General features: G+C 44.0%; 1 pseudogene; it reads left to right on the top strand.

Annotated features, from left to right (window-relative positions):
- The first annotated feature begins 16,387 nt into the window (after nt 1-16,387).
- On the top strand, nt 16,388-17,299 carry LOC138984724 (mitochondrial carrier homolog 1 pseudogene; annotated as a pseudogene).
- Nucleotides 17,300-21,182: the final 3,883 nt, after the last annotated feature.

Here is a 21,182-nt window from a genome sequence, read left to right as displayed (position 1 = left end):
AAACTCAGCAGTGGCCACAGGACTTGAAGAGTTTTCATTCTAATCCCAAAGAACACCAATGCCAAAGAATGCTCAAACTACCACACAATTGCATTCATCTCACACGCTAGTAAAGAAATGCTCAAAATTCTCCAAGCCCGGCTTCAGCAATATGTGAACTGTGAACTTCCAGATGTTCAATCTGGTTTTAGAAAAGGCAGAGGAACCAGAGATCAAATTGCCAACATCCACTGGATCATGGAAAAAGCAAGAGAGTTCCAGAAAAACATCTATTTCTGCTTTATTGACTATGCCAAAGCCTTTGACTGTGTGGATCACAATAAACTGTGGGAAATTCTTCAAGTGATAGGAATACCAGACCACCTGACCTGCCTCTTGAGAAATCTGTATGCAGCTCAAGAAGCAATGGTTAGAACTGGACATGGAACAATAGACTGGTTCCAAATAGGAAAAGGAGTACGTCAAGGCTGCATATTGTCACCCTGTTTATTTAACTTATATGCAGAGTACATCATGAGAAATGCTGGGCTGGATGAAGCACAAGCTGAAGTCAAGATTGCCGGGAGAAATATCAGTAACCTCAGATATGCAGATGACATCACCCTTATGGCAGAAAGTGAAGAACTCAAAAGCCTCTTGATGAAAGTGAAAGAGGAGAGTGAAAAAGTTGGCTTAAAGCTCAACATTCAGAAAACTAAGATCATGGCATCCAGGCCCATCGCTTCATGGCAAATAGATGGGGAAACAGTGGAAACAGTGACAGACTTTATTTTTGGGGGCTCCAAAATCACTGCAGATGGTGACTGGAGCCATGAAATTAAAAGACGCTTACTCCTTGGAAGGAAAGTTACGACCAACCTAGACAGCATATTAAAAAGCAGAGACATTAGTTTGCCAGCAAAGTTCCATCTAGTCAAGGCTATGGTTTTTCCAGTAGTCATGTACAGATGTGAGAGTTGGACTATAAAGAAATCTGAGCACCGAAGAATTGATGCTTTTGAAATGTGGTGTTGGAGAAGACTCTTGAGAGTCCCTTGGACTGCAAGGAGATCCAAACAGTCCATCCTAAGGGAGATCAGTCCTGGTGTTCATTGAAAAGAGTGATGCTGAAGCTGAAACTCCACTACTTTGGCAACCTGATACGAAGAAATGACTCATTTGAAAAGACCCTGATGCTGGGAACGATTGAGGGCAGGAGAAGAAGGGTATGAAAGAGGATGAGATGGTTGGATGGCATCATGACTCAGTGGACATGAGTTTGAGTAGACTCTGGAAGTTGGTGATGGACAGGGAGGCCTGGCGTGCTGCAGTCCATGTGGTCACAAAGAGTTGGACATGACTGAGTGACCAAACCAAATGACTGACTGACTGACACTAGCCATGAGGCAAAACGGAATTAGGGAGCATGTGTATACCAGGAGTACAGTTTCCCTTATTAATCAGAAACTGATTTCCCTTATTACCCTACAGTATAGGATAGGTTGTGCTGCAGTAACAAAACAGTCCCCGTAGCTCTGACCACAGAGACATTGTTCCTTCACCCAAGTTCTCTCCAGTCCCATTGTCCGCCAAGGTACTGCCTTCCAAGAGCCATGGTTCAACACTCAATTCCCTTTCATCTGGAACAGCTGTGCCACCTGGGCACAGAGCTTCCAGGGTTGATCAGGCAAGTTGAAGGATGACCCAGAAGATGTGCCCTGCTGTTACAGATCAAACTGTGTCTCCTCAAAATGCACATGTTGAAGCCCTAGCACCCCTGTGACTGTATCTGGAGGCAGGACCCTTAGTTCGGCTAATATGAAATGAGGTCCTAAGGATGGGCCCGCCTCTGATGAGGATGGTGTCCTGATAAGGAGCAGATACAGCACGAAGACTCTTGCTGGCTCTCCTGCTCTGCCCACCTGTGGGCACAGCGAGGCCACAGCAAGCAGGTAACCAGCTACAGCCAGGAGGACAGCTCTCTCCCGAAACCCAGTTTCCCAGCTCCTTTTACCATGACTGTGAGGAAAGAGACATTTATTTTTTGTTTTGTATTGTTTTTAATGTCCCACACTTTTTTTTTTTTTAATGTGGATGATTTATACAGTCTTTACTTAATGTGCTACAATATCACTTCTGTTTCAGTCGTTTTTATTTTTTTATTTTTGGCCACAAGGTATGTGGGATTTCAGCTCCCCACCCAGGGATTGAACCCTCATGCCTGCAGTGGTAGGTGGAGTCTTATCCACCGGACCACCAGGGAAGATTCTGAAGTCTGTGGTATTTTGTCCTGGTGGCCTGAGCTAACTGATAACGCACCTGCCTCAGCTCCCGGGTGACAGACAATGTATCTGACCCCAGACCATCCATGGGAACTAGTGATCTGGCTCTGCCTCATTGCAGAAGTTGTATTGCTTGTTCACCCAAAAGAGAAAGGGGAGCAGGTATCAGTGAGCACTGACAGGGGCTCCCACACCTCCACACACTCCTCAGCGAGGCCCAAACTCGCTCTGAGCTGGGGAGAAAACAAACAGGATTTCAGGAAAATAAGAAAGAGCAGGAACCCATAAGGAATTTGTGTCACTTCCAATCCTCTTGGATTTAGACCCCAGGTACAGGAAGTATGTGAAATGAGTCTTGAAATTGTGGGTACTTCTGAAAATAGATGGCTTGATTGTGAATATACTCCGAGGTTTTTGAACACAGGAGTTTCCCAAGGTCCCAGGTGTGGTCAGGACATGAGGAAGCCACAGCGGGGCATATGAGGAACTGATCTCCAGGCGCTTACAGGGATTTGGGTAGAAGACTGACGTAGAACATTCAAAAATCAGTAACACCCCAAGACTGAACATACAAATAAGCTCAGCACAGAGTAAGCAGGTGGACACTCCATTCATGAGGGGAACTCCAGCATCTTTTCCAGGCTCCCTGCTGCTGGGTCCTGCAGGACAACATTAACAGTAGAAGATGCTGACAAGGGCTGGGATTTATAGCATCAATAAGGACAGTGGGATCCATGATCACAGAGGCCATGTGGCATTACTTAACAGACAGAGGCAGGATGGATGAAATTACTGTGAGGAAAAACAAAGCCAAAGTAGCAACCAGGGAGTCTTGACCCGTAAAGATCTGTGACTACAGAGCACAGACCACAGTATCTCAGGAACAGGGTCTGGCATGGCAGGACAGCCTCCCCTAAGCAGAGAAGGCATCGCTGCCCTTATTCCATAGCTCTAAAAATGATGTACAGCATTTGGTGAGTCTCTATGAATTTTAGAGGCAACTCATACCACACTTGGGAATATTGCTCTGAGCCATTTATCAGGTGATGCCGAAAGGGGTGTTCAGAGCAAGAGAAGATTGTGCAGCTGTTCCAGGGTGTAGGGCGAGCTGTCCTGCCACTGAGGCCATAAGACTAACAGATGTCATGGTGTTAGGGACACTCTTGCTTAATAAAAATGCAGTGTATCATCCCTGACAAGCCTCTATAGAAGAGTCTAGTGCATATACCTTGGATTCTAGAATAAGGCCATGTTTTTAGTAGGAGAAACTGTTGGAAAACAGTTCCTAGAGTGCTAAGAAGCCCTGAGAGTGAAAGCGTGAGTCACTCAGTCATGCCTGACTCTTTGTGACCACCCCACCACCACCCAGGCTCCTTTCTCCATGGGATTCTCCAGGCAAGAATACTAGAGTGGGGTGCCATTTCCTACTCCAGGGGATCTTCCCAATCCAGGGATCTAACCCAGGTCTCCTGGCCTGAAGGCAGATTCTGAAGCCCTAGGAGAATCTTAACAGCCTGACCAGAGAACACCAAGAAAGCATGTGTCTGGGTGGCTCATTATGAACTGATACTATCAGATCCATCAAACCATAATGTAGAGTGGCTGCAGCAGTCCTTCATATGATGAAAATGGTGCCTCCAGGATCAGGCACAGACGGGTCTTGGAGGCACAAAGAACTTACAGGAGGAGGTGGCCCATCTCTCAACTCATGTGTTACGTCCTCAGGGGGACATTGATCCTAGAAGGAGACACGTGGGTCCGGTCCCTGACAGATGGGCTCTGGGTATCGGTGCTGATGCTGCTGCCCTACAGAAGCCTGGTCTGAGGTGACCTGGAGGGAAATCCTCCCAGTGGACAAAAGTAAGAACAGGAAATGTGGTCTTTGCTTTGTATGGAGAAAGAAATGACCCGAGTTGAAATGTACAACAATGCCCAATGCTGGGCATTGCTGAATGTCTCTTCTTATTGGTCAGCTGCCAGGAAAGAGTGGGACCAGAAGAGCAGAAACAGACATGGGGTGAACTTGTTGCAAAGGACGCAAAACAAGCTCGTCTGTGTTTCGTGCTGGAGCTCACTCTAACGTGACCATTGCCCCAGAGCCTGGGCAAAGGGCCCAGGAACAGAGTTGTTATGTGATGGTGACAGTCATGGAGGTGGTGCGTGGGTCACACAGCAAGGAGCTCCTCTTACCACAGTCACTATTGAATACTCAGCCTGCCGAGAGCAGAGTCTGATGCACTGTCTCCTGACGAGAGCTGCCAGCCACTTCCTGGTAGATTGATTTATTAGATGACTCCTATACTTACCGGAATTGATACCTACTCCAGACATGAAATCACCTTCCTGGCCTGGTCCCTCTGCTGGAACCTCACAAGTTAGGCTTTGGGCTTGCCGGGTGGTGCTGGTGGTAAAGAACCCACCTGCTGTTACAGGAGACAGAAGAGACGTGGGTTTGATCCTTGGGTCAGGAAGGTCCCCTAGAGGAGGGCATGGCAACCCGCTGCACTTTTCTTGCCTAGAGAATCCCATGGACAATGGGACCTGGTGGGCTATGGTCCTTAGCATCACAAAGAGTCCGATACAACTGAAGTGACAGCGCACACACAGCACATTTAGAATATTACTTACTAGAATTGATACCTCTTCCAGACACGGGATTGCCTTCCTGGCCTACAGTCCCTCTGTTGGAACTATGTACAGACTTACAGAACATCTTTACAGCTGCCTATGATACCCATCACCACCAACTAAAAGACACTTTTTATGGTGATGGGCGTTTGATCACTTGATCCACCATATATCACATCACTCAGAAGCAATCGGCCTGACAGCATTGGAGTGGCTCACTGAAGTCTCCCGTAAGGCCCACCTCAGGGACAACAGCCTAGGAGTCTTGGACACCGTGCTCTGAGGCTTGGTGCTGAAGCCGTGGCTGATCCTCATGGTGCTATGTCCCCAAAAGCCAGAGTCAGTGGCCTGGATGGCACCAAGGGGCACAAGCCAGGTAGAGAACACTTCCCATGCCCAGTTTCTGGTTTCTGAAATGTGTTCTTCTTGTCCCTAAAATGTTAGATTCCACTGGGTCGGATTCCACATAACCTTAACCTACAGCTACCACCTTGCCATTTGGGGGCTCCTCGTTACAGCAGAACATCAAGTGAGAAAAGGCATTATTATGTTGGCAGTCCTAACTGATCCCATTACCACGTAGGGGAAGGATGTTGTTACAATGATGAGCAGGAAGGAGCACAGTACCGTACCTCGGGGCTTCCCTGGGGCATCGTTTAGTGCTTTTGTGCTCCGTAATAACTGTAAATGGGAAACTGCAGAAACCACAGTTCAGGAAAGGTAAAACAATTGAGGACTTACAGCCCTCAGAGATGAAGCTCTGAGCTACCCTACCAAGCAACTTGTCTGCACTGAAGTGCTGACTAAAGGTGAAGGAAATCAATAATGAGAGAGAGAGAGAGGCAATGAATGTTAATTGCGGCCCCAGAAGGAATTGCAGAAGTAACAGCTGAAGCTAATTCCACAGATCCTCATGTTTAAGCATTTTGTAGACTTGGAGGGGTGACCACAGCTTTGAAATCTCTGTGAATGTTAAAGATGGTGAAAAGCATGAGGAGATTGAGGTACTTCCGTGGACACAGTATATTGAGTAGCTTTGTACCCTAATTCACATCTTCCATCAAACCATTTACTCCAGCCATTGGCGCAACAACAGGCTTCTACCTAGAAGCTTTCCCTGCCACGACACATAAGAGCACATCACTTCAGCTGCCCGGCTCCTCCCCTGAATCTGCAGTATAGACCAGCTGCAAGAACTCACTTGGAACACACACATGGAAATCCTGAAAATGCAAGGGCGCTAACACTTTACGAGGAAACATGAGAGGTGGGGGATGGGAAGTGTGGATAGAAAAATACTCCTCTCTCTGTCCTTTTGGCGGACAGTTCTGAAACACCTGATCCTTCAGAGGGATGTGGCAGAATTCATCGCGGATAGACTGAAGATCGCACACTTCCATGGTTTAATCAGGTTCTGATGATTCAGTGATCAAAAGACAAATAATTGAAAAATAGAGAAAGGGTCTGAATGGGCATTTTCTCCAGAGATATACTAATGGTCAATAAGCACACAAAAGGTGTTCACCATCATTAGCCAGGAAAGGCAAACCAAAGGCTCAATGTGATATCAATTCACACCTCCTACAACGGACAAAATAAAAAAAAAAAAAAAAACAGATGATAACAAGCATTGCCGAGAATGTAGGGAAATTGAAACCCTCATTCATTGCACGTTAGAATGCAAAATGGTATAATCGTTTTGGAAAACAGGCCAGAAGTTCCTCAGAAGGTTAAACATAGAGTTGCCATATGACCCAGAAATGCCACTCCTAGGAATACACCCAAGAAAACTGAAAACACGGGTCCACACAAAACCTTATATACTGTACCAAAGTTCCTGGCATCCTTTTAATAGCCAAAAAGTAGGCACAACACTAATGCCCACCAGCTGGTGAATGAATAATTAAAATGTGGTTTGTTCATACAAGAGAATGTTATTTGACAATAAAAAGATGTGCAGGGCTGACACATTCTGAAACCTGGCTGAACCTTGAAAACATGCTCAGTGAAAAGCAGGTCTCATGTGCTTTCCCCTACATGGAATAGGCAAACACATAGAGACAGAAAGTTGATTGGTGGTTACCAGGACCCGGGAGAAGGGATTAGTAAAGGAAATAAGGCTTCTGTTGGGATACTGAAAATGTTCTAAACTTTGACTGTGGTGAAGGCTGCACAACTGTTAGGGAAATTAAATAGTCTTCTTTAGGCTTCAGAGACAAAGCAGAGCAGGCCTCTGACCTCGCTTCTAACCTGCCTGGAGACTGCACTGTGAGTGCCCTGCCTGCCTACTGTGAGTGCACCATAGATAAGATAGGGGAGGAATCTTGAGACAGTTGAGACCCTGGAGGGGGTCTGGCCAACCAAGCCTCAGGATTGACCCTCCAAGTTTTATAGGACAGAACAAATTGCATTAACGTGAAACCAGAGTGGCAGATTGCTCACAGATTGATGATGATATCACATTGCACCCTGGGATGACAAGCAGGAACCCTGAACTGCAGTTTTAAAAGTCTCACCCATGGCGTAGATGGGGTTCTTGGGACCTTTTCTAAACTGGGACTCCAGATATGCTGTGACACAGGACTTCCCAGCACTGCTTGAGTCTGGATGTTGGTCAGAACCCAATTTGGTGATGTATCCTCTGCTGTTTCTATTTCTAATTCTCTAATAAATATTGGTATTGTGTATAATGAGGGGCTTATTTTGTTAACAAATCCTTTGAACCTGAGATGAAAGTGAAAACTTTCTGCAAAACAACAACTTTGGATACACAAAAACTATGAAATTATATATTCAAATGGAGGAATTTTATGTTATGTGGATTATATCTGAAAAAAAAAAAAAAAAGGCGTTTTTTATTTTAAGAATGAAGACACTAAAGAATTGCACCCTTGTCTTGGCTTTTCCTCTAATCCTATTTTCCTTTCTCTCCAGTCTATTCCCTGGATCACCCTTCATAATGAACTACCTGCATGCAAGCCCTGAGTCAGACTTTGCTTTCTGGGAAGAAGGCAGGATGGACATAGGTGTCTGTGAGTGAGTACATTTCTCCCTGGAGAAAAAAGTGAACAGGTGGTACCACTACCAACATAGTCACCTAGGGATACACTCAAGGTTTTTGCCTGCTTTACTTTCTTGTATCAATGGGATAAAGAGCAAACCTCATATCCATTCCTATTTTCTCACAGTCTTTCCTCTTGAAGACTTTATGAACCAGGCAATTATGATATCACTTATCTGTGCAGTCTAAAATATGACACAAATTAACTTATCTACAAAAAAAAACAACAGACTTAGATCATAGAGAAGAGACTTGTGCTTACCAAAGGGGAGCAGGTTGAGGGAAGGATGGACTGGGCGTTTGGGATTAGGAGATGCCAACTAGTATATACAGGATGGCTACACAACAAGGTCCTACTGTAGAGCACAGGGGACTGCATTCAATGTCCCATGAGAAACCGTAATAGAAAATATGAAAAGAATATATATATATATACACACACATATGACTGAATCACTTCGCTGTACAGCAGAAATTAGCACAGCGTTGCAAATCAACTGTGTGCCATGTCGCTTCAGTCGTGTCTGACCCTTTGCGTCCCTATAGACTGTAGCCCACCAGGCTCCTCTGTCCATGAGATTCTCCAGGCAAGAACACTGGAATGGGTTGCCATTTCCTCCTCCAGGGGATCTTCCCAACCCAGGGATCGAACCCTCATCTCTTACATCTCTGCAGTGGCAGGTGGGTTCTTTACCACTAGCAGCACCTGGAAAGCCCTTCAGTAAAATTTAAAAATAAAAGAATTAGGGTAAGAAAATGTACTGACATTAATTTAGAGTTTGTTTTTTCAATCCTGGGATAGGAATAAATAAGGGATACTTTCCCTTCCTCATCTCTACAGGCCTTGAGTTCTGAGCCTGAGTAACGTACCCCATTGTAAGGATACATTACTTTTCTGTTGCAGAGTTGTCAGGCATGCAGACAACCACCAGCTACCAAAGTTTTCCTTAGGGGAAGGACAGAAGGAAGAGACAATCTATTCTAGGGAGAACAAGGGGAAGGGGCCTGTCTGATTCTGGATCTAATACATGCAGAATGTACTCATCTCCTGCAGAGTCTAGAGCAGGAATCTATATACAGTTTCTGCAGAAAAGTTTCTTTGTTTTGACTTTGTGGGCTACAAAGTCTCTGTCACAACCACTCATCTCTGTCCTTGAAGTGGGAAGGCAGCCAAAAGCTGCTGTATACAATAAAATGGAATGAGCGTGGCTGTGTTCCAATAAAACTTTATTTATGGAAACTGCCTTTCCCAGCATGGAAATTTTAATTTCTTATCATTTTCATGTGCCATGAAACATTATTCCTGTTTTGATGTTTTTTGGCCATTTAAAACCAAAACCACTCTCCACTTGTGGGCCAAATGAAACTGGTAGTGAGAGAACTTTCAGGAGGAAGTAAGTAAGTGTCCCTACCCTTAGCCAAGCTGCAAACTCAGGACCAAAGATAGGGCCTCTTGCTCATGCCTGGCGGAGCAGGACGCTCACTCCAGATGGACAGGGGAGCCTGGGACAGGGCCCTGACTTGGTACTTGTGTCTATGCTGGGGGCTGGGTATCATCCAGAGGTCCATGCCATGAACCCCAGGTTTCACTAAGACCCCCAGTGAAGGGAAACATCACCCAGGCTGACTTTGAATTATTTTCCTCCACGAAGACAACAGGTTTAAAGTATATTTAATTTCCTTAATTTTTTTTTAGATTTTATTGAACCATACTTGATATTGGGCTTCCCAGGTGGTGCTAATAGTAAAGAACCTGCCTGCCAATGCAGGAGACTTAAGAGACCCAAGGTTCAATCCTTGGGTCTGGAAGACTCCCTGGAGTAGGGCATGGCAACCCACTCCAGTATTCTTGCCTGGAGAATCCCATGGACAGAGGAGCCTGGCGGGCTATAACCCATGGGGTTGGCAAGGACTCAGACACGACTCAGTGACTTAGCACACATGCATAATTGATAAACAATGTTGTGTTAATTTCTTCTGTACAGCAAAGTGAGTCAGTTATATAGTTACATACATTCGTTTTCATATTCTTTTCCATTATGTTTTGTCATAGGATATTGAATACAGTTCCCTGTGCTGCTATTTTTTATATATATATATATATATATATATATATATATATATATACACACACACACATATATATACACACACACATAATTTTTTAAATTTGAAGTTTATACCATCCAGTTCTGAAAAACAGTAATGTCAAGTTTCTATATGTCCTCAGAAAAAGGCCTATGTACCTGGTCCTGAAGGAATATCAGGTCAGGGAGAGACTAGAATATGAACCCAGAAACAAAAACTCACAGCTCAAGAAAGTATTTAATATCGACATAAAGTGACCTCTTTTTTTTCCTCGGCTAAATCCTGTCATTGCCAGAGGACAGCCAACTTGCACCCTCTGAGACTGGAAGCACAGCTTAAAGCTGCTTACCACAAGGGCAGACTTGCTTTGAAATCTACAGCTTTATTTAGGAATGCATATCAATTTGTATTCTCCTCCAGAGCCTAGCTCTGTGTGTGTATGTTTTAATATAAAAATTGCATGTTAAACTGTTTACCATCAAAGAAAACCAGTGGTCCTGGAAGATGCATGGTGTTTACCTTGTAGCTTTGAGGACCCCCGCCGGGCAAACCACCTTATTCCCCAAGGGCACACACCATGTATCTGAGGCGCAGTAAAGCACATCAGGCTGCAGATTTCAATCAGGCCCTGGAGACTCAGTTTTTATTAACAGAGCATAATTGATGTGGGTTTTGAGACCCCATCCTCTGGGACAGGATACTGGTTCTCAAAGTGTGGCCCCAGAATCAGCTGCAGCATCACCTGGGAACTTGATGGAAATGCAGTCTTGACTGCTCCAAAGGACCCCTGGATCATCAGGTCTGAGGGTGGAGCCCAGCAACCCCCTCCAGGGGACTGTGATGCCCCTTCAAGCCTGAGAACTGCTTCTGCAGTGGAAGAAGTTGGAAGGAGCCATAAAAACCTTTTAAAATTTCATTACTTCACCACTCAGCCACGAGAAACAAGGAAAATGTCCCATTTGTAGCAATATGGATGGACCTAGACGTGATCATACTCAGGAAGCTAGTCAGAGAAAGATAAATCATATGATGCCACTTACATGTGGAATCTCAAAGAATGGTGTAAGCAGAGTTCCTTACAAAACAGAAATAGACTCGTAGACAAAGAAAACAAACAAACTTATGGTAACCAAAGGGGACAGCTAGGGAGGATGTTAGATAAATTAGGAGCATGGGATTATCAGATACACAGTACTATATACAAAATAGATAAGGGACAAGGACTTGGTGTATAGCACAAGGATCTATATTTAATACCTTGTAATAACCTACAATGGAAAAGAATCTGAAAAAGTGTGTGTATATGTATATATACACATGCACGCGCGCACACACACACACATATACATACATATGTAACCTGGTGGCTCAGTAGTAAAGAATATGCCTACCAATGCAGAAGATGCAGGTTCAATCCCTGGCTCAGGAAGATCCCCTCCAGAAGGAAACGGCAACCTTCTCCAGTATTCTTGCCTGGGAAATACCATGAACAGCAGAGCCTGACGGGCTACAGCTCAGTCAGTTCAGTTCAGTCGCTCAGTCATGTCTCTTTGCGACCCCATGGACTGCAGCACACCAGGCCTCCCTGTCCATCACCAACTCCCGGAGTTTACCCAAACTCATGTCCATTGAGTCGTTGATGTCATCCAACCATCTCATCCTCCATCGTCCCCTTCTCCTCCTGTCCTCAAACTTTCCCAGCATCAGGGTCTTTTCAAATGAGTCAGTTCTTCTCATCAGGTGGCCAAAGTATTGGAGTTTCAGCGTCAACATCAGTCCTTCCAATGAACACTCAGGACTGATCTCCTTTAGGATGGACTGGTTGGCTCTCCTTGCAGTCCACGGGACTCTCAAGACTCATAGGGTTGTAAAAGAGATGGACGCGACTTAGCAACTATAATAACAACAAAAACATATATACTTTTTGTGTTATATATTTGTGTGCGTGCATGCTCAGTTGTGTCTGACTTTTTGTGACCCAGTTGACTGTAGTCTACCAGGCTCCTCCTCCAGGCAAGTGTACTAGAGTGGGTTGCCATTCCCTTCTCCAGGGGATCTTCCTAACACAGGGATTGAACCTGGGTCTCCTGCATTGCAGGAAGATTCTTTACCATCTGAGCCACCAGGGAAGATATAGATATATACCTGAATCACATTGCTATACACCTGAAACTAACACAACATTGTAAATTGTTGTTGTTCAGTCACTCAGTCATGTCCGACTCTTTGTGATTCCATGGACTGCAGCACACCAGGCTTCCTTGTCCTTCACCACCTCCTGGAGCTTGCTCAAACTCATGTCCATTGCATCAGTGATGCCATCCAACCATCTTATCCTCTGTTGTCCACTTTTCCTCCCACCTTCCATCTTTCCCAGCATCAGAGTCTTTTCCAGTGAATCAGCTCTTCACATCAAGAGGCCAAAGTATTGGAGCTTCAGCCTCAGCATCAGTGCCTCTAATGAATATTCAGGGTTGATTTCCTTTAGGATTGACAGGTTTGATCTTCTTGCAGTCCAAGGGACTCTCAAGAGTCTTCTCTAACACCACAGTTCAAAAACATCAATTCTTCAGTGCTCAGCCTTCTTCATGGTCCAGCTGTCGTATCCATACATGACTACTAGAAAAACCATAGCTCTGACTATACAGACCTTTGTTGGCAAAGTAACAGCAATTGCAAATTGACCACACTTCAATTTAAAAATGCTTATTAAAAGACCTTCACTGTGAATGACTCCCTCCAGCCTCTCTGCCTCACCTTTCCCATCAGTAGAATCAGGGTATCACCTTGCTCTCAAGATTGCCTTGAGAATTAAATCAGATCTGCCCAGACATCCAGAAAACACCAAACACAGCACCTGATGATCAGAAACCTCAGCATGAATGTTGTTTTCCTCCTTTTCCAACTGGAATCACATATTAAATTTGAGGTATATAAGTACAACTGCAAGTAATGATCTATTTCCATGAGATGATATGAGAGATGCGGCTGAAACATTTCCCCAGGAGACACCTTCACCACATCCATCCCTCCCATCTACATTATTTGCATATTCCTGATGTTCCACGAATGAAATTTTAAATCAAGTCATTATCAAAGTTGAAAAATATTTAGGCTAAAATGTACTGGTGACAAATCAATTTTCCAGCAGCCTATTTTTTCTTTGATTTTAATAGTTCCTTTGGGAGCATTCATTTATAAATTATCCAATTTAAAGCACAAAAAAATATTCTCTGCAATACCAGCTTCAAAGAATAGCAAATTGTAAAGGGCACCATTTGCTTATCCATCCAGAATTGAGAAAAATCTTTTAAAGTTGCCTTCTGGTTTTTCACAAAATCAAGCTATACCCACTTGTCTTTATTCTCACTCTTCTTTCCTCATTTATTCAGCCAAACTGTTCAAATAAACTTTGAATAGCTATCACAAAACAATTCAGATATACAGAGAAAACAAATATGCAAACTGACAAATTAAAAAAAATCTCTTTATGCATAGGGGAGTTACATAAATGTGTTTCTCCAGTTTTCCTCTTTTTAATAAGAATACTTTTGCATGGAATGTGGTAATCTACATGACATACACATAAGAATGCATACATATGCGTTCCTACGCCTGCTCTCACTGACAAACACATACACACACTCTCTCAGTTCAGTTCAGTTCAGTCGCTCAGTTGTGTCCGACTCTTTGCGACCCCATGAATTGCAGCACGCCAGGCCTCCCTGTCCATCGTCAACTCCCAGAGTTCACCCAGACTCACGTCCATCGAGTCAGTGATGCCATCCAGCCATCTCATCCTCTGTCATCCCCTTCTCCTCCTGCCCCCAATCCCTCCCAGCATCAGAGTCTTTTCCAATGAGTCAACTCTTACACACACTCTACTTTCTGTATAACAGATAGAGTAAACCTTAAGACCACAGGCTTTCAAGTATTGAATTTTCAATTACTTGGGAAAGAACGAAACAGAAAGTTATGGATAAAAACTTGGCTCTGAAAATAAATGAAATAACCCAGATAATTTTGAGGTTATGACCTAGGGGATAATTTGAGTATGGGCCTATTTTAGTTTACTTAACAGTATAACCTGTTTTCAAAATGTTTTTTAATTTTCTAATTTTTTCAGTACCACTACACCCTGGAGTGTAGATTTATAAATAGTTTTATTTATAAATCATCAGTGAATTGGTTAATTTTGAGTCCTTCCTTTAGAACAGGCTCTCAAAGGGCCTTCATGAGGCAACATTTTGCTGACCTGCTTCTGATGACTGTACACTCCTATAAAGAACTTGGACTCTGCATTTTTTTTAATGTGGACCATTTTTAAACTCTATTTATTGAATTTGTTATAGTGATGCTTCTGTTCTGTATTTTGTGTTTTTGGCACCAAGGCATGTGGGATCTTAGCTTCCTGACTGGGGTTTGAACTCACAGCCCTTGCAGTGGAAGCAGAGTCCTTCTTAACCACTGGATCACCAGGGAAGTTCCTGGACTCTGCATTTATAAAGCATTATCTTATGTCATTTTGTCTCTCCTTGACTAAATTTTCTCCATGTCTCAATCTATATGAGATTATGATATTTCAGAAGCAAAGTTCAGTTCAGTTCAATTCAGTTCAGTCGCTTAGTCATGTCCAATTCTTTGCAACCCCATGGAATTGAGTCGATGATGTCATCCAACCATCTCGTTCTCTTTTGCTCCCTTCTCCTCTTGCCCTCAATCTTTCCCAGCATCAGGGTCTTTTCCAATGAGTCAGCTCTTCACATCAGGTGGCCAAAGCATAGGAGCTTCAGCCTCAGCATCAGTCCTTCCCATGAGTATTCAGGGTTGATTTCCTTTAGCCTTGGCTGGTTTGATCTCCTTGCAGTCCAAGAGACTCTCAAGAGTTTTCTTTAGGACCGCAGTTTGAAAGCAACATTTCTTTGGTGCTCAGCCTACTTTATGATCCAGCTGTCACATATGTACATGACTACTGGCAAAACCATAGCACTGACTATATGGACCTGTTGGGCAAAATGATGTCTCTGTTTTTTAATACACTGTCTAGATTTTTCATAGCTTTTCTTCCAAGGAGTAAGCCTCATCTATGAAGTGAGGGCAAAATAGTACTCTTTGATATGATGTATGTGTTAGTTGCCAGTCATGTCCAACTCTTTGCAACCTCATGGACTGTATAGACAGGCTCCTCTGTCTATGGGATTCCCCAGGCAAGAATACTAGAGTGAGTTTCCAGCTCCTTCTCCAGGGGATCTTCTTGACCCAGGATCAAACCTGAATCTCCCATATTGAAGCAGATTCTTTACCACCGTCTGTGCCACCAGGGAAGCCCTGATATGATAGTTACGAGGATTATATTAAATCATTTGTCCATATGTATTACTTAATAAATGTAAGACATTATTAGAAACAGCTTTCCTGCTGTTGATGGATACATTTTGTCATTTTTCTATCTCTCCCAAGAGAAATTAAGATTCTAGGTTGACAACTGACACAAACATTCGCCCGACACTGATTCATGCATTCAACAATTTGTGTTTGTGGAGCGCCTATCGGGCACCCAGTCTGGTAGAACTCATAGTCTAATGGGGAACACAGACACACAGGTAATTAAGAGTTCGTGTTGGGAGGAGAATAAATAAGGCATAATGAGAAACAGAAATGGTTTATTTCACAGAGGAATTGGGGCTGTCAAGGTAGATAATTTTTTAGGAATCTGAGATAAGGTGAGCTCAGCTATAAATAAGAGACACTCAGGTAAAATGTTCTGGGACTATCCTCATGGTTATATTTCCTGCCCAATTAGCAAATATTTTTGAGAACTTTCTTTTTGCTAAGAACTGCAGATACGCACATTTCTGCTCTAACATTAAACACACTTTACTAAAAAACTTTGCATCCTGTATTATGGGGGAAAAAAATAGGAGTGGGAGAAATTTAATCAAAACTTAAGAAACTTTGGAATAGAACTTTAACACACATACTAATAATCTTAATAAAAGTTACTAGTGAAGTTAAGCCCCAGCATCACTTGAACTTACCCTTTCTCACAAGCCCTGTACCTTGGAGTTTGTTCTCCTCCCCCACATCCTCTTCAGAGATGTAGGGCCTGAAAACATTTAAGAGGCCAGTTTAATCAAAATGAAAACTAGAGTCTGGGCCCTGGGCTTGCAGTGGTGCCCAGGGCTACCCAAGGGTGGTGGGAGCCAGAGCAGGAGCGGAGGTGGGGTTCAGGCCTGCTCTCAATCCATACCCATTCATCCCTGAGCAGCCTTGCACACCCCCACCCTCAGCCTGCAGGACGCACCATGTGTTGGGGACCTGGGCTTTGGGGACCAGTCCCTGACCTACCCACCAAGGTCTTTTCATGGCGCTGGGCACCAGCGTGATGGTGCTCAGTCCCCTGCTGCTCTATGTGAAGCTGCTCATCAGATGGGTCGTGAGCCCCCACCATTGGGACCAGTGTGCTGGGGAGGGAGGTCCTCTACCCTCCAGACTTCTTCACCTATGCCGAGGACACTGCAAGTGGATGGGAAGATAGGCTCTTCCAAGGCCTGAGCCTTTTGCTGAGACATCTACCAGCCTCTCCACTGACCTGGGCAGCATGAAGGTTTTTCCTCCAGATGAGATGGAGAAGCTGTCCAACAAGGATGACTCGGGGACTTCTCTGAAGAGGGGAGAGAAGGAGACCTCCCAGATGATGCTGATACAGACCATGTCCTGTGTGTTGTCCCGCCCCCCGGGTGTCAGGTCAACAGCTGCTCTGTCCATTTCATGGGGTCAGAGGCAAAGCACAGCAGAGAGTTGAGCTCCATTGGCAATATTTTCAAAGGGGGTTGCTGAGATTCTCTGTCAGCTTAGTCCCTCACCTCCTGGGAGATGCAGTTTTCCTGCGAGGCTATAACCTGCGGGCCCCTCCCTCAGTGCCCCTCCCCATCCACCATCCCTGGTGGATGATCGCTCCATGGACTGACCAGCGGGAGCCAACCCAAATTTGTGATGGGGATGCCAGTGAGCATGCTGACTTCCCTCTTCCTGTTGGTGGGTGGATCTCATGGCTGTGAACAATTGTGGGCCACAGGCAGGGCCTCCCCTCTCACTCACAGGGTTCAAGTCTGGATCCACGGCTGGAAGGACCAGAGGGTGTGGGGCCAGCATTTTTGCAGCACCCCCTGCCCCCACACCTTTCTACCACCAAGTGTCATCAGAATCCTGCTTTGCCCAGAACAACGTGAACCACCTGAAAAAACACTGCAGCCCCTAAACAATAAGGACCTACAGTAAAGCACAGGGAACTAATTCAATATCTTGTAATAAACTATAATGGAAAACGGTCTGAAAAAGAATACATACATAGATATAATGGAACCACTTTACTATACACTTGAAACATAACATTGTAAATTGACTCTATTCAGTTTTTTTTTTTTTTTTTTTTTTTAATACACATACAGACAAACCCACAGTGTCAGCCTGGCCACCATGAATGAGGTCTGATACTCTCTGAGCACCTTTAAGACCTCCAGCCCAGTTGGTCTCCAGGTTCCACATTTGCCCTGTGCCTGCACAGAAGCAGGGGCTGGGTGGGGGTTAACCTGAGCTCAAGTGGCTTGGCCACCATTACACCTGGGGAAGCAAGTAGGGCTGGGGAACTGGGGCAGAATCCCCTTCGGTTCAGTTCAGTTGCTCAATCTTGTCCAACTCTTTGTGACCACATGGACTGCAGCTCACCAGGCTACCCTGTCCATCACCAACTCCCAGAGCTTGCTCAAATTCATGACCACTGAGTTGGTGATGTCATCCAATCATCTCATCCTCTGTCATCCCCTTCTTCTCCTGCCTTCAATCTTTCCCAGCATCAGGGTCTTTTCCAATGAGTCAGTTCTTTGCATCAGGTGGCCAAAGTAGTGATGTTTCAATTTCAGCATCTGTCCTTCCAATGAATATTCAGGACTGATTTCCTTTAGGATTGACAGGTTTGATCTTCTTGCAGTCCAAGGGACTCTGAAGAGTCTTCTCCAACACCACAGTACAAAAGCATCAATTCTTCAGTGCTCAGCTTTCTTTACAGTTCAGCTCTCACATCCATACATGACTACTAGAAAAAACATAGCTTTGACTATACAGACTTTGATGGTAAAATCAAGTCTCTGATTTTTAATATGCTATCTAGGTTGGTCATAGCTTTTCTTCCAAGGAGCAAGTGTCTTTTAATTTCATGACTGCAGTCACCATCTGCAGAGATTTTGGAGCCCAAGAAAATAAAGTCACTCACTGTTTCCACTGTGTCCCCATTTATTTGCCATGGGACCAGATGCCATAATGTTTGTTTTTTGAATGTTGAGTTTTAAGCCAGCTTTTTCACTCTCCTCTTTAATCCTCATAAAGAGAGAGGCTCTTTAGTTCCTCTTTGCTTTCTGCCATAAGGGTACTGTTCACCAGCATATCTAAGGTTATTGATATTTCTTTCTGCAATCTTGATTCCAGCTTGTGCTTCATCCAGCCCAGCATTTTGCATGATGTACTCTGCATATAAGTTAAATAAACAAGGTGACAATAGACAGTCTTAATGTACTCCTTTCCCAACTTGGAACTAGTCTGTTGTTCTTTTTCTGGTGCTAACTGTTGCTTCTTGACCTGCATACAGATTTCTCAGGAGGCAGGTACAATGGTCTGGTATTCCCATCTCTCTCAGAACTTTACACAGTTTGTTGTAAACCACACAGTCAAAGGCTTTAGCCTAGTCAATAAAGCAGATTTTTTTCTGGAATTCTTTTGCTTTTTCTATGATCCAACAAATTTTGGCAATTTCATCTCTGGTTCTTCTGCATTTTCTAAATCTGGCTTGAACATCTGGCAGTTCTCTGTTCACATATTTTTGAAGCCTGGCTTGGAGAATTTTAAGCATTACTTGGCTAGCGTGTGAGATGAGTGCAACTGTGCAGTAGTTTGAACATTCTTTGACATTGCCTTTCTTTGGGATTGGAATGAAAACTGACCTTTTCCAGTGCTGTAGCCACTGCTGTTTTCTACTTCAGTTCAGTTCAGTCACTCAGTCGTGTCCGACTCTTTGCGACCCCATGAATCACAGCACGCCAGGCCTCCCTGTCCATCAACAACTCCCGGAGTAAACTCAGACTCACGTCCATCGAGTCAGTGATGCCATCCAGCCATCTCATCCTCTATCTTCCCCTTCTCCTCCTGACCCCAATCCCTCCCAGCATCAGAGTCTTTTCCAATGAGTCAACTCATTGGCATGAGGTGGGCAAAGTACTGGAGTTTCAGCTTTAGCATCATTCCTTCCAAAGAAATCCCAGGGCTGATCTCCTTTAGGATGGACTGGTTGGATCTCCTTGCAGTCCAAGGGACTCTCAAGAGTCTTCTCCAACACCACAGTTCAAAAGCATCAATTCTTCGGCACTCAGCCTTCTTCACAGTCCAACTCTCACATCCATACATGACCACAGGAAAAACCATAGCCTTGACTAGATGAACCTTTGTAGGCAAAGTAATGTCTCTGCTTTTGAATATGCTATCTAGGTTGATCATAACTTTCCTTCCAAGAAGTAAGCATCTTTTAATTTCATGGCTTCTGTCACCATCTGCAGTGATTTTGAAGGCCCAAGAAATAAAGTCTGACACTGTTTCCACTGTTTCCCCATCTATTTCCCATGAAGTGATGGGACCAGATGCCATGATCTTCGTTTTCTGAATGTTGAGCTTTAAGCCAACTTTTTCACTCTCCTCTTTCACTTTCATCAAGAGGCTCTTTAGTTCTTCTTCACTTTCTGCCATAAGGGTGGTATCATCTGAATATCTGAGGTTATTGATATTTTTCCCGGCAATCTTGATTCCAGCTTGTGTTTCCTCCAGTCCAGTGTTTCTCATGATGTACTCTGCATATAAGTTAAATAAACAGGGTGACAATATACAGCCTTGATATACTCCTTTTCCTATTTGGAACCAGTCTGTTGTTCTCCATGTCCAGTTCTAACTGTTGCTTCCTGCCTGCATATAGATTTCTCAAGAGGCAGGTCAAGTGGTCTGGTATTCCCATCTCTTTCAGAATTTTCCACAGTTTATTGTGATCCACACAGTCAAAGGCTTTGGCATAGTCAATAAAGCAGAAATAGATGTTTTTCTGGAACGCTCTTGCTATGTTGGCAATTTGATCTCTGGTTCCTCTGCCTTTTTTAAAACCAGCTTGACATCAAGAAGTTCACGGTTCACATACTGCTGAAGCCTGGCTTGGAGAATTTTGAGCATTGCTTTACTAGCATGTGAGATGAGTGCAATTGTGCGGTAGTTTGAGCATTCTTTGACATTGCCTTTCTTTGGGATTGGAATGAAAACTGAACTTTTCCAGTCCTGTGGCCACTGCTGAGTTTTCCAAATTTGCTGGCATATTGAGTGCAGCACTTTCACAGCATTATCTTTCAGGACTTGAAAGAGCTCAACTGGAATTCCATAACCTCCACTAGCTTTGTTTGTAGTGATGCTTTCTAAGGCCCCTTGACTTCACATTCCAGGATGTCTGGCTCTAGGTGAGTGATCACACTATCGTGATTATCTGGGTCGTGAAGATCTTTTTTGTACAGTTCTTCTGTGTATTCTTGCCACCTCTTCTTAATATCTTCTGTTTCTGTTAGGTCCATACCATTTCTGTCCTTTATCGAGCCCATCTTTGCATGAAATGTTCTCTTGGTATCTCTAATTTTCTTGAAGAGATCTCTAGTCTTTCCCATTCTGTTGTTTTCCTCTATTTCTTTGCATTGGTTGCTGAGGAAGGCTTTCTTATCTCTTCTTGCTATTCTTTGGAACTCTGCATTCAGATGCTTATATCTTTCCTTTTCTCCTTTGCTTTTCACTTCTCTTCTTTTCACAGCTATTTGTAAGGCCTCCCCAGACATTTTGCTTTTTTGCATTTCTTTTCCATGGGGATGGTCTTGATCCCTGTCTCCTGTACAATGTCACGAACCTCAGTCCATAGTTCATCAGGCACTCTATCTGATCTAGGCCCTTAAATCTATTTCTCACCTCTACTGTATAATCATAAGGGATTTGATTTAGGTCATACCCGAATGGTCTAGTGGTTTTCCCTACTTTCTTCAATTTAAGTCTGAATTTGCCAATAAGGAGTTCATGAT

This window comes from Bos mutus, chromosome 22 (genome assembly GCF_027580195.1).
Source record: "Bos mutus isolate GX-2022 chromosome 22, NWIPB_WYAK_1.1, whole genome shotgun sequence".
Taxonomy (NCBI): Eukaryota; Metazoa; Chordata; class Mammalia; order Artiodactyla; family Bovidae; genus Bos; species Bos mutus.
This window is presented reverse-complemented; position numbering and strand designations above follow the sequence as displayed.